This window comes from Fukomys damarensis, unplaced genomic scaffold (genome assembly GCF_012274545.1).
Source record: "Fukomys damarensis isolate Sample0158 unplaced genomic scaffold, DMR_v1.0_HiC HiC_scaffold_27, whole genome shotgun sequence".
Classification (NCBI taxonomy): Eukaryota; Metazoa; Chordata; class Mammalia; order Rodentia; family Bathyergidae; genus Fukomys; species Fukomys damarensis.
In genome coordinates this window covers 19,771,432-19,788,934 of record NW_022900939.1, presented here as the reverse complement: position 1 = coordinate 19,788,934, position 17,503 = coordinate 19,771,432, and the positions used below count along the sequence as shown (strand labels likewise).

General features: G+C 54.4%; 1 long non-coding RNA gene across 1 annotated transcript; it reads right to left on the bottom strand.

The window, feature by feature from the left end:
* Nucleotides 1-5,781: 5,781 nt before the first annotated feature.
* Nucleotides 5,782-14,817, bottom strand: LOC104870232. Its single transcript, XR_782480.1, has 3 exons — nt 14,626-14,817; nt 10,251-10,509; nt 5,782-5,892 (listed from the first exon to the last, which is right to left on the bottom strand). It is a non-coding gene; the product is annotated as an uncharacterized LOC104870232 (long non-coding RNA).
* Nucleotides 14,818-17,503: the final 2,686 nt, after the last annotated feature.

The window sequence follows — 17,503 nt, the reverse complement described above, 5'->3', positions numbered from 1 at the left end:
AATCCCCCTGCACAATGGGGCCGCGGATGACTGATGTCCGCGAAAACGACTTGCGGGAAAGTGCGGCTGACAAACGCCCATCAAAGGCGGCGCGTAATGAAGGGGCCCGCGGGGTGCGGCGGAGGGGAGGTCTGGGCGCGGCTCGTGGGGGACCCCGGTTTGTATCTGCTCCGGACGATTCCTGCAGGAGCCGGGGCGTCGTGCTCTGCCTCCCCGGGCGAGTGGCCGGTGTGGTGGGACCGCCGGCCCGCTGCGCTTTATCTTGTTTCTCCCCGGGCAGATCCACCGGCACGCGCTGGTTTTGCGCCCGCCGGTGGAGTAGGCCCGGGGCGTCCTGTCCTGGCAGTGTCCAGAGGCGGGCTGGGAGGAAGGAGGAGGAACAGAAGAGCTAGAGAAGTGGGCACAGAGGCAAAGAGGCCTGGAGGTGCCGATAGAGCAAGACGGGCACGGTGAAAAGCAGGGAGAAAGAGACAGGAGATACTCAGATATTATGTTGCCAAAGATGCAGGAAGAGAGACAGAAAGAGGAGGCAGAGACCCCAAGGCAGCGGAAGACACTTAGGAAGCACAGGGAGTCTGGTGGCTGCACTGAAGGGAGAGGAGGGCAGAAATACCCCAAGGGCAGGGCGGTACCCACCTGGTGACCTGGGGCAGTGGTGTACATGCCCTAGGGTGGCACCCTGGGTGATGTAGGAACAGCATGCATCTCTGGGTGCCCTTGGGTAGAGGGTGATGACGGGAAACCATCCCCATTCCCTTCTCTCAATGCCCTGGACTCTCTTCCCCTGTGGCCACCAAGATACAGGTGAGCAGGCTCCAGCAAGGGGACTCTGCTGGCTGGGTGGAGCACCCTGAGGGGCCAGAGGTCTAGGCTCAGTCTGGGCCTCAAGTTGATTATAGAGGAGCCAGGTGGGACAGCATGCTCTCGCTTCCATCTGGGTCCAGATTTGGGATTCTGGGGAATGTGCAGGACCCCGGGGCACTCCCGTGAGCTACAGGGGCTAGTACACACATTTCCAGACACGTGTCCTGACACCCAGGGCAGCCTGTCATTCTTGAGGCCACTCCAGCTGATGCAAGCCTTGATCAGCCCAAGACCAGGTCATGATTTTCTAGAGCCTCAGATCTAGCAGTGATGGAGCTTGCTTTATAGGGGACAGGACAATGCAGGGACAGATCAAGAGGGGATCTTGCACAACAGGGCTCCCTGGGCTGGAATTTGATTGACACTTGAACTTCCTAAAAGAGCATAGAAGATTCACACGAGGTGCATCCATGCCCCATCTGCTCCTGGGATTGAGGTACCTCTCCATTCTGGGTCTAGATGAGAGAGAGAGAGAGAGAGAGAGAGAGAGAGAGAGAGAGAGAGGAAGTGGGGGGGGCAGGGCTTCCTGCTATTCAGTCCCAGCCTCCCCCCTGGCTAGTGACCCCTAGAAGTCTGGGAGGAGCCAGAAAAATGGGGTGGAAGGAATGTGGGACATAGTCTCCCTCCTGCTCCATACCCAGCCCCCCTCCAGCTCCCACATTTCCTTCCTGGTCTCTAGCCTTCCCTCTGGGGTCAGCTTTTGCCACCCCCCACCACGTCTTCCAGGACCCTAGAGCCAGGGTGGGTCAGGGGTAGGGTGGCTCTCCCCACCCCCAGGGAAGCCCTGAGAGAAGGGGTTGCTGCTGGGCCTGTTCCCTGTTGCTCCCCACACAGTGGCAGCACAGGACATACTGATGCATGCCCTAATCACTTCCTTGCAGTGTGGCCTTGGCCTTGCCACATTACCCTTGGAGAGACTGGCTTCTCAGGCCAGTGATGCTCCGTAAGTCAAGCCAGAAACTCAGTGGAAAGAGTACTGCCACATTCCTAGCTGCCATCTTTGGGGAACGTGATTTGTCATTCGAGTCTCCCTCCAGGCCTTTAAGAGGAAAGTGGTACTGCTCCAAGTTATTCCAGGATGCAGGTACAGCGGCCTCAGTGCCTCCCATGGCTCACTGCAGGTCTGCCTGTTCCCCTGACCCCTGAGGGCAGAAGTTGCCTGAAAGCAGCCTTCAGGACAGAGGCTTTAGTGTTAGGAGGATCCCAGCCACATGGCTGTGCCTCCAGCACACTTCCCACAGGCCTCCATGGCTCCCCTACCCAGTGAGCCTTCCTCTCCACCCCGCTTTCCCAGCCTCCCAGGCCCAGGAAGCCCCAGAACCCATCCTCTGCTGATCACTTGCTTCCCAAGGGTTGGCCGCTGCCAGGGGACTAATTGGCCTCTTCCAGACCCAGCCTCAATGCCCCTTCCTGTCCCGTGCCTCTCCCCACCAGTCCCAGGACCACACCTGCATCTGTATACTTTGAATGAGCTCTGGATGATGTAAAATACCTAACACAAGCCAGGCACCTGTAATCAGCTCTTCAGGATGCTGAGTCAGGAGGATCAAAAGGTCGAGGTCAGCCTGGGCAATGCAGTGAAACCGTCTCAAAAGGGGTGGGAGAAGTGGGAAGGATAGGGGAAAGGAAATAAGGGAAAAGAAAAAATACGAAAAAAGGAAAAATGGAAGCAAAGTCTTTGTAAATAGGGAAGGGTGACGGGGGTGAAGGGAGGGTAGGGGAATGGGGAGAAAATAAGAACCAAGATACATCATGTAAAGGTACAAGATCCCATTGATGAATGTAATTGTGTTGTTTACCTTAAATGCACCAATAAATTTAACGGGGAAAAAAGGGGGTGGGAGAGCTGTTGCTTAGCTTGTCTGAGGTCCTGGGTTCAGCTATTGTTACTTTTTAAATTTTTAAAATTTTCTAGGTTCAATTATTAATACCAAAAATAGAGCAAAATAGCCCAGGCAATACTTCCTGTCTACAGTGGGTTGGATTCTTGAATGTAGAGTCCAAGGAGAGGAGGGCTGGCTGTGCGCATAATGTTGCTCAATCATCACCGCGATGACTTGAGAACCCTTGGTCACTCTGTGAAGAAACCATCTCCCTGGGGTGTCATCTCTGCAGTCCTTCTCCCCAGGCAGCTTTCTGGGAGCTCTCTGGACTTTGGGCCACACTATAGAGCACTGCAGTCAGGCAGCAGCTAAACAGCAGACAGTCACTGTCCTTTGTGTCTGGTCCCTCCTGAGGCCTCTCCCCTTGGCTTGCAGTGGGCATCCCCTCCCTGTGTCCCCATGTGGTTCATCCCTGTGTGTGTCTGTGTCCACATTTCCCCTCTTCCCTAGGCACATTGGTGCAGGGCCCCCTGTGACTTCACTTTAGTGTGATGATCTCCTCAAAGGTGACAGCGCCTTGACAGCCACGTGCAGACACAGTCAGGCCTGAGGTCCTGGGGCTTGTGAATCTGGAGGACAACTCAGCCCATATCAAGAACTCGTGGTGACACATGCACCCCAGTCCTGGGGGTATGGTGGGGAAGAGAGGTGTCCAGTGTACCCCACTTCTTTCCACAGAATCCAGTTGCTACCGGTCAGCCAGGCTCAAGGAAGAGCTGTGGATACAAGGCAATTCCACAAAAGCAGCCTGTGCCACCCCTGTGCACAGTCCCTGTCCCCCCCCTGCCACATGTTGCCCTTTACCTTAACCATTACCAGAAGCTCCTGTGTCCCCACAGGGCCTGGGTCACAGCATCTGGCAGCTCTGTCCCCAGAGAGGTGAGTGCCTCCCAGCTACCTGTGGTCCCCACACACCATCCTGATCCTGGGGTCTGGCCCTGTCACTCTAGAGGGCTGCAGACTGTTCATCTCCAGTGCTGTCTTATATGGGCTGCCAGCAGGCGTCAGGCAGGGAACTAGGGCAGGGTTGGCTGCATGAGGAAGCTCTTGGGGCACTGGTAGTGCGAGGCTGCTTTGCGGCTACCATGACCACTGTGGAAAAGAGGCCAAGTGCCTGCCTGGCTCTGCTGGGCCCATGTGGCCTCATGGAGCCTGGTGACTAGCCATGGATGGCCAAGCCGCTGGGACTCATTTCCTCCCAGTGGATTCTCTGGAGGGCAGCTTCATGGACCACGTCGCCAAGGAAGCAGGCAGCTTCTGGGGACCCTGAACTTGTGGCCCTGTTCTTTCCCGGTCCCACACTCTTGACAAATCAAAGCAAAGCCCTTAAGCTGTGGTTTTCCAAGCTCCCTTGATTGCACAGAGCAAGAGAAGTTTTGCAGCCACCTGGTTCCTGTAGGGACGCCACCGCCATGCAGCGCAGCCTCCATCCAGGTGGGCAGTGAGCGAGCACGGGGAGGAGTAGGGGCTGGATGCACACTTGCCCGTTGCCCAGCAGCCTCTCACCTCCCAGTTTCAAGAGGCTGGGGAGACAGACACGCATCCCACTGGCTGAGTTGAGAGTGGCCCCTGCCCACATCCACACAATGTTGCTATAGCATGAGCTCTGTGGCTACCAGCTAATGGGGGCACTGCCCACTGCCTGCACCATGTCCTTCCAAATTATCCGAGTCTGTGCTGCTGTCCCTGTCTTTGGGGTGACGTCCACATCCTCACTTGACTCAGGCACACCCTTCCCCCTCTCTCCAACTCCTCCTCCCGCCCTCTTCACCCTTACCTGTCACCTTGCACTTCTCCAAGATCCCAAGAACTCACTCTGGGACCTCCGCCCCAGCTGTTCCTGCCACTTACAGTGCCTGCCCCTTTTCCAGATCATCTAGACTTTTCCCGTCCCTCCCAGAATCTCTCCCTCAAGTCAGCATTCCCCAGTGGCACTGGGGTCACCTGCTCAGCAAGGGGTAGCTGCATGGCCAACTCACCCACAGGAGTGTCCTGTGCCCCTCTGCTTCTCAAGGCCCTGCCAGGGTGGGGCTGGGTCTGGCAGCCATGGAGGTGGCATGAATGAATGAATGATTGAGTAAATGAATGAAATCATCGCAGCACCCTCAACCTGCTAATGTTGGACATTGGAGGAAACAGCAGAAGGAAAAAGACCTTGTTATGAGCCTCACCACAGATAGCAGATGGAGGGAAGAAAACAGCATTGTCCCAGACCGATGTGGTAATATGTGCCTTTAATCTTGCATTCTGTGAGCGTCATTAGGCTGGTGGAGGCAGGATGATCACGAGTCAATCCTGACCTGAGCATCTCAGTGAGCTATCTCAAAAAATAAAACAGCAAGGCTAGAAGTCCTACATACAAGACCAGTCAATGGAAGCATCGAGCTAGTGCCAAGGCGCTGTCCACACTGTCCAGCCAACAAGTTCAGCAGGGCCTACTGTCAAGACTGACAATAGATATGTTACTGCTGGGTTGGAGGATGTGGAAACCAAGATCCCAGTTACAGGGAATGTCAGCAGTAGTGTGACCCTAAAAAGTCTGTAAAGGGATGAGCCCAGGAGCTACACATGGTGGCTCAAGCCTGTAGTCTCAGTATGCTGAGTGGCAGAGGCAGGAAGGTTGCAATTTAGTAAGACTTGGGCAACTTAGCAACTTAATATGACCCTGCTTCAAAAGAAAAAAATTCAATAAAAATAGCTAGGCATGTAGCTCAGTGTGAGGGTCTTGGGTTCAAACCCCATGACTGGAAGGAAGGAGAGAGACAGAGAGGGAAAGGAAAGGCAAAGCAAAGCATGCCCAAGCATGTCCACTATGGCCTTGTTCAGCCAGACATCAAAGCAAATGACCCCACACGTGAGACTTGGACACAGCATGAGCTGGGTAACTGTCAGGGCAGAAGTGCTCAGGGCAGCCAATAAGGGAAGCTGCCCGGCAACGTGGCATACGGAGCGTAACTCCACTTGTGACCTGCCACAGACAGCTGTGTGGAGAAGGCATAGCGACCCCTGAGGGCCTCAACATCCTTACCTGTCAAGTGGAGTCTGGCGCTGGTTATTGTGTGAATGTTGTCAGTGGTGTTTGCACACAGGGCAGATGCACAGAAGGTTCTGGAAGATGTGCAAGACACAACAGGAAGGGTTTCCCCTGGGAAGAAGCACAAGCCAGGGATGTGATCCTTACTTATACTTTGGTCTGATGTGACTGACTTGATTTGCATTGTGCAATGGTATTACTCTGACCATTAATAAAAGTTGGTGTGCTAGGTGTGGCCAGCAAGACCCTTGGTCAGGTAGCTGTGCTTGAGGGGGACCGGGCTGGTTCTTCACATGTCAGTACAGAATCACCCCCATCTGTCATCATGGGGTTCATTTTAAACAGGTGTCTTGGGACAAACGAGAGCCCCCTCCCTCAGTAATGATGAGTAGTGCTTGGACCTGGGGAGAGTCCGGGACCCCCACCCCACACACCCCTCTCCACATGGTACAGTAAAACCCCAAAAGATCCATTCATTCCACCTAGGGAACAGACACATGAGTGGGTAGACAGAGGGCTTAAGCAAAGCCCCACTTGACTTCAAGTAGGGGATGTGGAGCCAGCTAGGTGGAACCAAGGTCTGCTTGTTCAAGGCCTACAGGATGTAGCTAATTGGCCCCAACATTGTTCCCGCTTGGATTTTAAATCCTCTTAGCCACTGACTATGCGACAATGCACGGAATTAATCCACAGAGCATCATTAGGAGGGTGGAAGTTCTGGGTCATTCCTGGGCGATCCCTTCACTGGGCTGCTTAGAAGTGCTGTATGTCTCTCTGGGACATGCACATGGATGTAAAGAATGTCTCAGAGCCCACCAGCCAGCTCACAAAGAAAACTTTCCCCACATATAGTCTAAAAGGTCCTTTAGCTCTCTTCCTCTGGTGAAGAGCAGGCATCATAATCCAAGTCAAACACCCCTGACCTTTAGGGTCATTCCTTTAGGGTTGTAGGTCTGAGGCTGGCTGGCTGCCAGTCTGCTTCCTCCTTCGTCCCTGCAGCATCTGATCTCACCTGGGAAGGAAGGGGCTGCTCCCTCCTGATGCAGCAGGTGTCTTTGCCCTGGACCCTGCAGCAGCCTTTAACCCTCACCCTGCTGACCTGCACCAAGGCTGACCAGGGGCTCTGGCTCCAGGGCGGGGGCTAGGGGAGATGCAATGTAACAAGATCTGGACTAGAAAAGAAATCTGCTGAGAGTCTCAGGCATCTTCCCACAGTCCCACAGTCCCTGTCCACAGTCCTGGGAGCATGAGGGCTCCCAGGAGAGAATGTGGAGTAGGGGTCTCATGATGAGGCCCCCAAGAAAAGCAGAAGAAGCACCAGCCAGGCCTTGACTTAGTCCCATTGCCCAGTGGCATCTGTGTCCTCTGCCACCGTGGAGGCAGCATTTGTAAAATTGTGATGTGAGCTACATTTTGTTCACTGGTACTGAGCTTCAGGTTCTCTTGAGCTGCCACGTTTTCATAAGTCAGCACTGTGGCTGAGACACGAGGTCCCGGCTGCTCAGTGACAGTGCCAGGCCCAGCACACAAGATGGATGGGGCTTGGATGTGTTGCCCACCCTGCCCTGTCCTTGCTAAGACAATCTGGGCATTGCCCTTTCTTTGATGCGAATACACAAACTTATTTGTTTTTATGCCAGCTTTGTTGAGATAGAGTCCATATTCCATACATTTCACCCATGTAAGAGGTTTAGAGTGCTGGGGATTTATAGTCACAGAGTTGTGTAGTTATCACCTCTGTCTACTTTGAAAGTTTTTATTACTCCTCTGAATGCATCTCTGCCCGTTAGCAATCTCTCTCTCTTCTCCCTGTTCCTCTTTTCTGCTTGTATGCTCCTGCCTATTCTGAACACTTTATACAATGGGCCGTGTGGTGATTACTCTCGATTGTTATCTTGGTTGGCTTGAGTGACACCTAGATTAGTAAAGCACGAGTCTGGGTGTGTCTGAGTGGGTCATGGGAATGTGACCTCAGGGGCTCATCTCATCCCTGGTTCTTCTCCTGCTCTCTGCTTCCTGGATGACATGAGGTGAGCAGCTTTTCTCCTCCACACCCTTTCGCCATGATATTCCTGCCTTGGAGCCAGACCACCATGGACTGAACCGTCTGAAACCATGAGACAAAGTAAACTTCTCCTCCTTTCAGTTTCAGGTGTTGAGTATTTCATCCCAGCTACGGGAAGCCAACTAGTGCAAAGCATATAATACAGAGTCTTTTGTGGCAGAGGAAAGAATACCCTCTCCTTCTTAGCACTCATCACCAGCCACACACTGTGGGTTGTAGCCCTGACCTGGCACAGTGACTAAAGGTGTTCTGGCCACTCCTTTGGAGCTGGACTAAGCAGACCTTACAGAAGCTCCCGGGAGGCTTTATGCTAGGCTGCAGGACTCCTAAGGAAGCTAGTGAGCACAGCCAGAGCCCCCAGGCCTTTGGAGTCCAGCTGGCCTCAGGGATTATACACAATCCTTACCACCCAAGACCCAAGGCTGCCTACTAAGACCAGACAGGTCCCACACTTGGCCCCCAGCTGCCTTCTCCCAGGACAGGGCTCTGTGACCTGCATAGGATGGCCCAGGAGCCACAGTTGTCTCCCAGATGCAGGCAGCTTCCCTCTGCCTCAACAGCAAATCCAAATCCATTGGAGCAGCCTGCAGAGCCCACCCCATGCAGGCCTCTCCAGGCTGGGAGTCCCAGCCAGGGATTGGGGTCTCTGGGGCTCCCCCAGGGCTCCAGAAACATCTGGGAAGGAAGATGAGACACCCTGGCTCTCTACCCCGTGGGGGTCAGGTTTGTCAGTCTCAGAGGGACTTGGAGGCCACAGTCTCAGAGGGACTCGGAGGCCACAGCTTCAGAGCTGGAGTCCACAGGCCAGGCTTTCAGGCTCTGAGTGCCCATGTCTCTGTGGTTTTGGGTTTCTAATTTTTAGCCTCCGGGGGGGAAGGTGTGACCCTGTCCTGGGATGTGACCCTATTGCTGCCCTGTAGAATGGGGAAAGGACAAGGGAGCCATAGCCAGAGGCTCTCCTGGAAGTGACAGTCCAGTTCTGCCTGCCCTCGAGCCCTGAGGGTCTGGAAAGGGCAAGCATTGCCCTGGAAAGACTTCCCAGGGGCTGACTGGCTTCCTCATCACATTTGCAAAAGAGTCCTCAGACTACCTGGACCAAGGAGAGACTGCAGAGAGGCGCTTAGCATCCACATCTGCAGACCTTCCACTGGGACAGCCTGGCGGGTGGCTACCCTCTGACAGTGGCCACCGAGTACCCAGTCTAACCACAGTGACTCCCTCTATGGTCCAGCCTGCCAGAGCAGACCCGGAGGAAGACCCTGACACCCATGAGGGGGCCACCGACCACAGCTGCAGCTCGGCCACCTCATCGGAAGGCACGGACTGACCCAGCCAGTCCTCATGCTCTATGGCTTGGAGGACCCAGAAGCTCCCAGGCCAATCCCAGGCCAGCCAGCTGCAGACACTGCCACCATAGCCATGTGGGAGACCCATGTTCACCCCGACTCTCCTCCGTCACTCAGACACTCAGGGACTCCCCTGCAGCTCTGGCCCTGTGCCAGGCACTGAGCTGAGCACACAGGGTGGCCAGACACATCCCCTTCCTGCCAGTAGCTTTCATGCTGGGGGCCAGGGAGAAGGGAGGCTGTCAGTGGGTGAATGCCCAGAGCTTGCAGGCGGTGGCTGTGAGACAGACAGATGTCTCTGCTGGCCCTGGTGGGTGGATGTTGGAGCCAGGCTTTGAGTGATCACAGAAGAGAAGGAGCAAGCAGGGTGGCAGGACAAGTCTCTATGGGCTTGTGGTCCCCAGGAGCCCCAAGTCTGAAATCAGTTGCAGGTGCTCTCTGGGTACACGGTATACTGCGGAGATTTTTTTTTCCCCTTCAGTACTGGGGACTGAGTCCAGGGTCTTTGCACTGAGCTATACCCCTCAGAACTTTTTATTTTTTATTTTGAGACAGGGCCCCCCTAAGTTGCCCAGGCTGCAATCTAATTTATAATCCTCCTACCTCAGCCTCCCTGACTGCTGGGATTACAGGGGTGTGGCCACCGTGCTTCCCTTCCGACAAATCGTAGAAAAACGAACTCATTTAGTGTTCCCAACAAGCTCAGTGGGTACAACTATCAATAGCCCTATTTGAGAGACAAGAAAGCTGAAGCACAGAAAGGCCCAGCAACTTCTCAGTGGGTGCTCAGCCACCAAGAGGCAGAGAGCAGCGAGGGTTCACAAGCAGGGGGCTAAGCTCTGGATTTTAGGCCTGAACTCTGTCCCCACTGCCTGTCAGGACAATTTCTTGTGTAGCTTTAAAGATAATTATGAAGCTTATACGTTTTGGGAAAATGCATAAAATCTGATAAAATACTAAGTAAGAAGCAGCAGGATTTGTTGTATAAATATTTCATTTTTGAATAGGAGACAATATAAATAGGTGTTTCATATAAAAATGTGCCATCCCTGTACTACCTGTGGCCACAGCAGACAGCAGTGCAGAGGGATGGGGGTGTGAAGGGCTCTGTCTCTCAATTTTCTCTAACGTCCTCGGGCCCCATTGTCTTTACAACAAGAATAACTCATTTCCCCATGAATGACTTTCTTTAAAGTGTCACTTCCAAATTCCTTCTGGATTCTCCAGGCTCAGCCAGGTGCCTGCAGAGGAGGCCCATTATTCCGGACAGAGGCACAGATTCCGCTGCCCTGGGCTTTGATGGTCGGTATGCGTCACCTAAAAGAAAAGCAGCACTTCGCTGGGCACGCTGGAATGTCCGGTGGGTAACCAGACCCCGTGTAAAGAGGCGCTGTGACCCCCACGTGAGCGGCGACCGAGGAGGCTGCTCAGCAGCCCGTCCGCTCGCTCAGCCCTGTAACTCTAGACGGGCATTTCCGGGAGCCTCAGAGGCCCGTGAAGCCCTGTGGCTCCTGAGCAGCTGACCTCAGCCCGAGACTGACGGTGACTGCAGACCCTGGGGCGGAGGTGCGCAGAGCCTGGCAATTGCTTCCTAAGGCCTGGCGTTGAGGAAGGGATGGGCCGGCAGCTTCAGGGCACAGAGACGGCTGAGGGGAACAAACAGCCCCTACATGTGGAAACTGCCCAGATGGCCTGCCCCTGCAGTCTATGCCGCAGCCATCGGCCCGGCTGGTGACGGATCTCATGCAGCTGGGGACCCTTCCGCCATAGCTGCAGATGTGTGACCAGGAATCACACGTGGAGAGCCACCCTCAGGTGAGCCCACACGGTCCACCACACAGTCGGCACAGTGCCACGGTTCAGAGCAGATGAGGTGCCCAGACTCACTCATTCTGCCGGTGCTCCGTGCCTCAGTTTACTCACTTGTAAACTGTTGCACCTGATTTACAGGGGCTTCGTGGTGGTGACACATGTAGAATGAGCCTTGTGCATAGGAAGCAGGAACTGTGAGCACCTACAACTCCTTGACCCTGGTCATAACCCAGAGACTGATTTCTTGTCCCTCATCCTTCTTGGGTGAGAAATACAGAGTGAAAGAAGGTGAGTGACCAGGCCGGGGCTGCAGACACCGCTGGGGAATCTGCTTGGCCATTCACTGCATTCTACATCAATGATCAGCCCTGGAATTGGGCCATGATCAGCATACAGTGACTTAAACACGCCCTGCTGACACCTGGCCAGTAAAAGAATCTGCAAAGAGTGTACAGATTCAGTGTTTATTTAAAGGCAAATCCCACAGAGCAGACATTGGCACCACTTGCCCTAGGGAAGATGAAGCTTGGTGATATGAACCATGGACAAGAAGTCAGGCCCAGACCCAGACACTGCACTTGCTCTTGCTTCTGTCAAGGGTGGCACCAGACTGGGGACAGGCAAAGGTGGACCTCAGCTTAGGAAACTTGGAGGAGAAAAAATGGGGGAGCCCCCTCTATGTGCAAATCTTGTGTATGTGGGTCCTGTGTCTAAGCAAGACTCAGAGCTCCATAGACTTAGGAAGGTCACACAGCAGGCAAGGGGACCAGAGGGACTCACCCCACTCTCAGGCTGGGCTCTGTGTTCAGCACTACAGCAGCGACAACCTTGGCTGAAAAAAGATCATATCTAATGCCCAGTGTCCGGTTCACAGGTGGAGGTAGGTACAGAGAGGTTTGGGCAACTTACTCTATCAGGAAGTGAGGGTTCAGCCTTGGAACCCCAGCCATTCTTGCGCTCCTGTCCTTTACAGCTGGGCTGCAGTGAATACCCGCTCTTGCTGTGCCACCCCCATCAGCCCTTCCTGGCTTCCTCTGCCAGCAATCACAGCCCTCCCGCCCACTGGGCCTGCTGAGCTGAACAGGGCTGTGTGAGCCCCAAGCCAGATCTGCCTTCCAACCATCCCCGCCCCGCCATTTGTCTGCTTTTAAAGGAATACTGTGGTCTTTAAAAATCATTTATCTTCAAAGCAGGGCAAGAGAAAAGGCTCCAGAGGGGCTGGAGGGTGCATTGTGGGAGCATTACTTAAGTACCTTAAATGATGACTAATTGGGACCCAGGCGGCCTCTTTCAAGGGCCCAGCGGAGCCAGAGCCACCTTGTGAGCTTGTGACTGGGGGAAACCTTGAAGGTTGTGGGCTGATGTCCGAGACCCCAAGTTACTCACTCCTGCTTTGGCTGGGAGACCAAGGCCGGGCTGACCTGGGCTGAAGCTCCAGGTAAGAGTGCCAGTCTGCTGTGCCTCCTGAGTTGGGGATTGTAATGCCAGTTTTACCTCAGCTTCCTGGGGCTGCCGTAGCAGAGTCCTATAAACCAGGTGGCTTTAGACAGAAACTCAATCTGCACCACTCTGGAGGCCAGGAACCTTCAGTCCAGGTGTCAGCAGAGCTCAGCTCCTTCCCAGGGTTCCTTCTGTGCTGCTCCTTGGCCAGTGGCTGCATCACTTGGGTCTCTGCCTCCACCTCTGCGCAGCCCCTGCAGAGTGTGTGTGTGTGTGTCTGTTTCCTCTCCATACCAGGACACCTGCCGTGGATCAAGGCCCACCTCACTCCAAGATGACTTCTTTTTCATCGATCCCACCCACGAAGGCCCTGTCCCCCAGAACGTCCCAGTCACAGCAGGTGAGAGGCAGGGTTTGGACATTTCCCCCACAGGGCACCATTCTGTCACATGGCCCATGGTGGCCAGTTTCTCCAGTGCATCTTGCCCACCAACAACCCCTCAGGGGAAACCTGCTGTCCTTGCCATCCCATCCCCATTTTACAGCTGGGCAAACCAAGGTGCAGAGAGGCCCTGCTCAGTCTCTAGTCTCAGCACTTTGGCTGCACAACAAGGGCTGAGGACCCACCTTGCCCACATGGGGACAAATCAGGCTTCCAAAGCCCATACTCTGGAAGCCCACAGCTACCTAGCTCCATGCCTGAGGTGCTGCCAACCACATCACACTACATTCCCTCCCCGAGGATGCTCTCACATTGGGCTGATGGAGGCCCCTGTCCCAAGTCAGGCTTAGCTATGCATTCATGAAGCTCAATTCTTAGTCTGGTCCATCGCTATAACAGAACACCTGAGACCGACTAGTTTATAAAGGTAGAAGGTTTAGTTACCTCATGGTTCCGGAGACTAGGAGGTTCAGGAGAGCACTACTGGCATCTGAAGGGGATAGGGTGACACCATCCTGACCCACTCCTCGCACTTCCTAAAGGTTTCACCTCGCAAATACCATAGCGTGTGACTTTGGAGATTGGGTCTACCACATACAGAACCTGGGGGACACACTGAAGGCATAGCGCTGAAAAGCATGACTTGGTCCCAGCTCAGGCAGAACCTGTTACGAGGCCCCAGACAAGATACTTCTCCTCTCAGGGCCTCAGTTTACCCAACTGGGCAAACAGGAGGAACCTAGACTTGTGCTGTCCAGCATGGTAGCCAGAGCTGTGAGGGACACATGCCGGCCACCTGACTAGTGTGACGAGGAAGTGAATCCCTGGTTTTATTTAATTACAACCTAGATTTTAAAACAGACATTCTATTTAGTTATAGAAAAACTTTTATGTATATTTGGAACAACTTTGGTGAATGACTTTCTTGACTGTAAGTTTTAGGCAATCTAAATGCAGAATAAGTAGGTTTGAACAAAACTGAGCTTCTGAGTGGGGATTTCTGTAAGCATAAAAAGCACACAGGAACTTGAAGTGCATGAAAAATAATGTAAGGTAGCTGGTTCTTATTTTTCACAAGGGTAATGGATTGAAATGATCATGGTTGGGATGTATGAGGCTCAATAAAATTATTATTAAATTATCTATTTCTTTGTCTTTATTTCAGTACAGTTGCTGGGGAATGGGTCGGAATGGGTCTGGATGTATGGTTCGAATCTCAGACGCTGCAGGAGGCAATGACTTGCAAGAGGCAGTCATAGCACACACCAGCCCTCAGCAGAGCCATGGAAGCTGGAGCTCCCGTGGTGCTGATCTGTGGCTGCAGGTCAGGAGGTGTCGCATAGGATTTTGGAGGAAGAGTAGGGCTACATCACGGCAGGCAGCCACATCTGTGTTTTGTTTCCTGTGTACATTCTTGGGGGTGGGGGCAAGGTTGCATCACCCAGACCGGGACCGTGGAGGGGGATGCCAGGATGATGACGGCCATCCTGGACAGACAGGGAGGTAGGGGTCCTTGTGATGGAGCCATTTCGGCCTTCAGAACAGCCTCACATTCCAACACGCTGGGAGCCTGAGGCAGGAGGATTGTAAGTTCAAGCCCAGCTTGAGCAATTTAGTAAGACCTTGACTCAAAATTAAAAAGGGGGGGCTGGAGATATAGTTTGTACCACACAAAGTCACACACACAATACAGCCCCACAGTCCCCCAGCCCCAGGAAGCCTTCTGGAACTACGCTTACCTGCCTCCTCTAGAACTCCCAATTCCTGGATCCTCATTGAGTGTGTCCATGCCCTCCTGCTGCCCTTGTTCACACTGAACAGCAAGAAAAAAATGGGCCAGAAGAGATAACTCGCTCTCTTCTGGATACTTCCAGTGTGTGTGACTCCAGGATGACATGCTTGTCCCTGGCTATTGTCCTGGTCTCCGCAGAGTTGTGGCATCAGCTCTAGGAGCTAGGGTCATGTGTGTCCTGGTGGCTGTGTAAGCTGAGCACATGGGTCTGTGTCATAGTGAGTGCCTGTCTGTGACACCACCTGGCCCTTCTGTGCTTCCGAATGTGTCTGTCCCTGAACCTGCACCTGGCGGAGCTCCTGGTGTGCAGTCCTTAGGAGTCTCTGCTGTGCTCTGTGAGGGAGCCCACACCCTGTCCAGACCAGCTGCACCATGGACGCTGTGGGTTCTGCTTCTCTCTCGGCCCTTTGGTGGGGTCTAGGCTACCCCGTCATGGAGACCCGAGCGAGCAGAGGACAGTGGAGCCTCACAGGCAGCCTCCCTATGTCACTGTTAGGGATACCAGCTCCCACCCCACCAAGCTGTGACCCAGTTTGCTACCTTGGCTGGTCCCCAACCTCCAGAGGAAAATACTCAAGTGGATGGCACCGTGCCTGACACCCTGGGCTCCTCTGGAAGCCACAGCCAGTGTGGCCTGTCCCAGACTGGCTCCCTGGGTTCTTGGACTCTTTGCTGGGATGGCTCAGGGAAGGGACTGAGGGGACAGGTCTCGATGGGCTCCAGGTAAGAGGCAGATGGCCAGGTAGAGCCGGTGCACCTCCTTACTGCCCTGAGCTTGCCTCTGCCTGTGGAAAACAGAGATGTCCACGCTACCCCTTGTGCAGCACTGCCATGAGGATCAAATGCTGACCCTTATGTGGGATGGGCCCAGCCTCCAGGAAGCGCCATCCAGACATTTGTGATGATGACTTTTCCTACCGTCTGCCTCACAGAGGAGCTGCGAAGTCGAGTTGGGCCAGAGAACAGGAAACGCCTCAAAGTAACGATGCTGGTGGTGAGGGGGATCGGAAATCAGCAAGGTCCTGGGAGCCTCCCCCAGGGCTGTGCCGTGCGATGTCTCAGCAATCCCCCTGCCTGAGCCCTTCAGCCCTGTGGCACTCACACCTCGCTACTGAGGTGACCACTATGAACTGGGGACCTGGGAGCCTCTTGCACGTCTTGCCTGGGCCCTCAAGGAGCTGCCATCCTGTGATGGTGCCAGCGCGGCCCAGGTAGCCCCAGCCACTTCACCTGGCACGGGACCTCCAGTTCGCCACAAGGCCTCAAACCCTCCCATACCCAGCCTAGGCTCAGCTTCTGAGCCTCCTGGGTCCCAAGACAGCGAGGCCTTGGACGTGGCTCCTCCTTATTTCCAGCACATTCTGTTGATCAAAGCAAGTCAGAAGCACACCTGGCTTTAGGCTGGGGAACAGGCTCCACCTCTGGGTGGGAGGGGCTACAAGGTTATAGGACCAAGGCTCAGGGGTCTCCACCTGTGGAAATCACAATGGCCTCTTTGTAAACTGTATGTCCCATGCATCCTTTACATATGGGGAGCTTCCTTCACCCAAATAGTCCCCACACATCCATACAGTGCTCTCTGTGCAATTTCAGGACATTCACACGCCCTTGTTTCTGGCTCATCCCCCGAACCCTGTCTAAACCAGTTGATTCTTCCCGGGCTAACCCGACCAAGGACATCAGGGCCATTGGTTGACTTCAGCTGAATATTTGTTGTTAAGCCTCCATGCCTGCTTGGGGGAAGACTGTCTCTGTCACCATAGCTGCATAACAAGCCACCCCAGAACCCAGTAGCACTTGGCCATCATGGGGCTGCTCTGGGTGGGTGCCATGGAGACTGTGAACCTCTTCTACATACAGCTGGGCCTGAGGACTGAGGACAACTGGACAGCCAGATGCTGGGTCTCCAGGTGGCTCCTCCCCTGATACATCTGCCTGGGTGGGGGCACCCAGTAGCAGGGTTTATGGGGGGGAGTGGACAGAGCACCTGTGGAGAGTGCCGCATAGGGCCTGGGGCCTCATCCAACATGGCCATTTGGCTCAAGGAGTGATTCCCAGAGCACACAGCAGGAGCTCAAGGCTTCCTCCCCTCTACCCTGGAGGTCACCTGCATCATTCCCATGGGGTTATGTTGAGGACAAGCAAGTCACCACCACCTGGATTCATGGGGTGGGGACACAGACCCCACTTTTCACTGGGAGGAGGGACAGAGATCTTGTGGGGATCTTAAAGGATTTCCACGAAGATGTCTTTCAGGGACCAGCAGCAAGGGGGCCTCTGTGCTAGCGACCCCCTCTCCAGTGTGACGCGCTCTCCCAGGGACACAGGAGGATCCCCCATGCCACCCTGGCACGGTTCCCATAGTGTCCTGAGGCTTTCTGCTCTATGCCCTTCCAGGGATGCGGTCTCAATGTTTCAAATTCTGGGGGCCCTTCCCTCGGCCTGCGGGGGGTGGGGCATCTCTTCTGCCCTGGAGGCACAGGCTCCAGCAGTCATCCAAGACAGACCTCACGGTCCCCTAGAGACACAGGCTTCCCATACCCGGCACAGACATGGCTCGAAGCCCAGTCCTACCACTTGCAGCTCTACATTCAGGAAGGTGCAGAATACCAAGCCCCAGCTGTCTTGCTGACAACATGGAGATGGTGATCGCTCTTGCTTGTAGGGAGCAGTGAGGGACCATGTCACTGAAATGCTCCACACACACCCAAAGCACAGCACGCAACATGACTGGCAGCAGCATCAGGAGGATGAAGACCTTGGGGTGTCTGTCCCTCTCCATGAGGTGTCATCTGTCCTGTCATAGGTGTCTAGTAGAGCAAGGA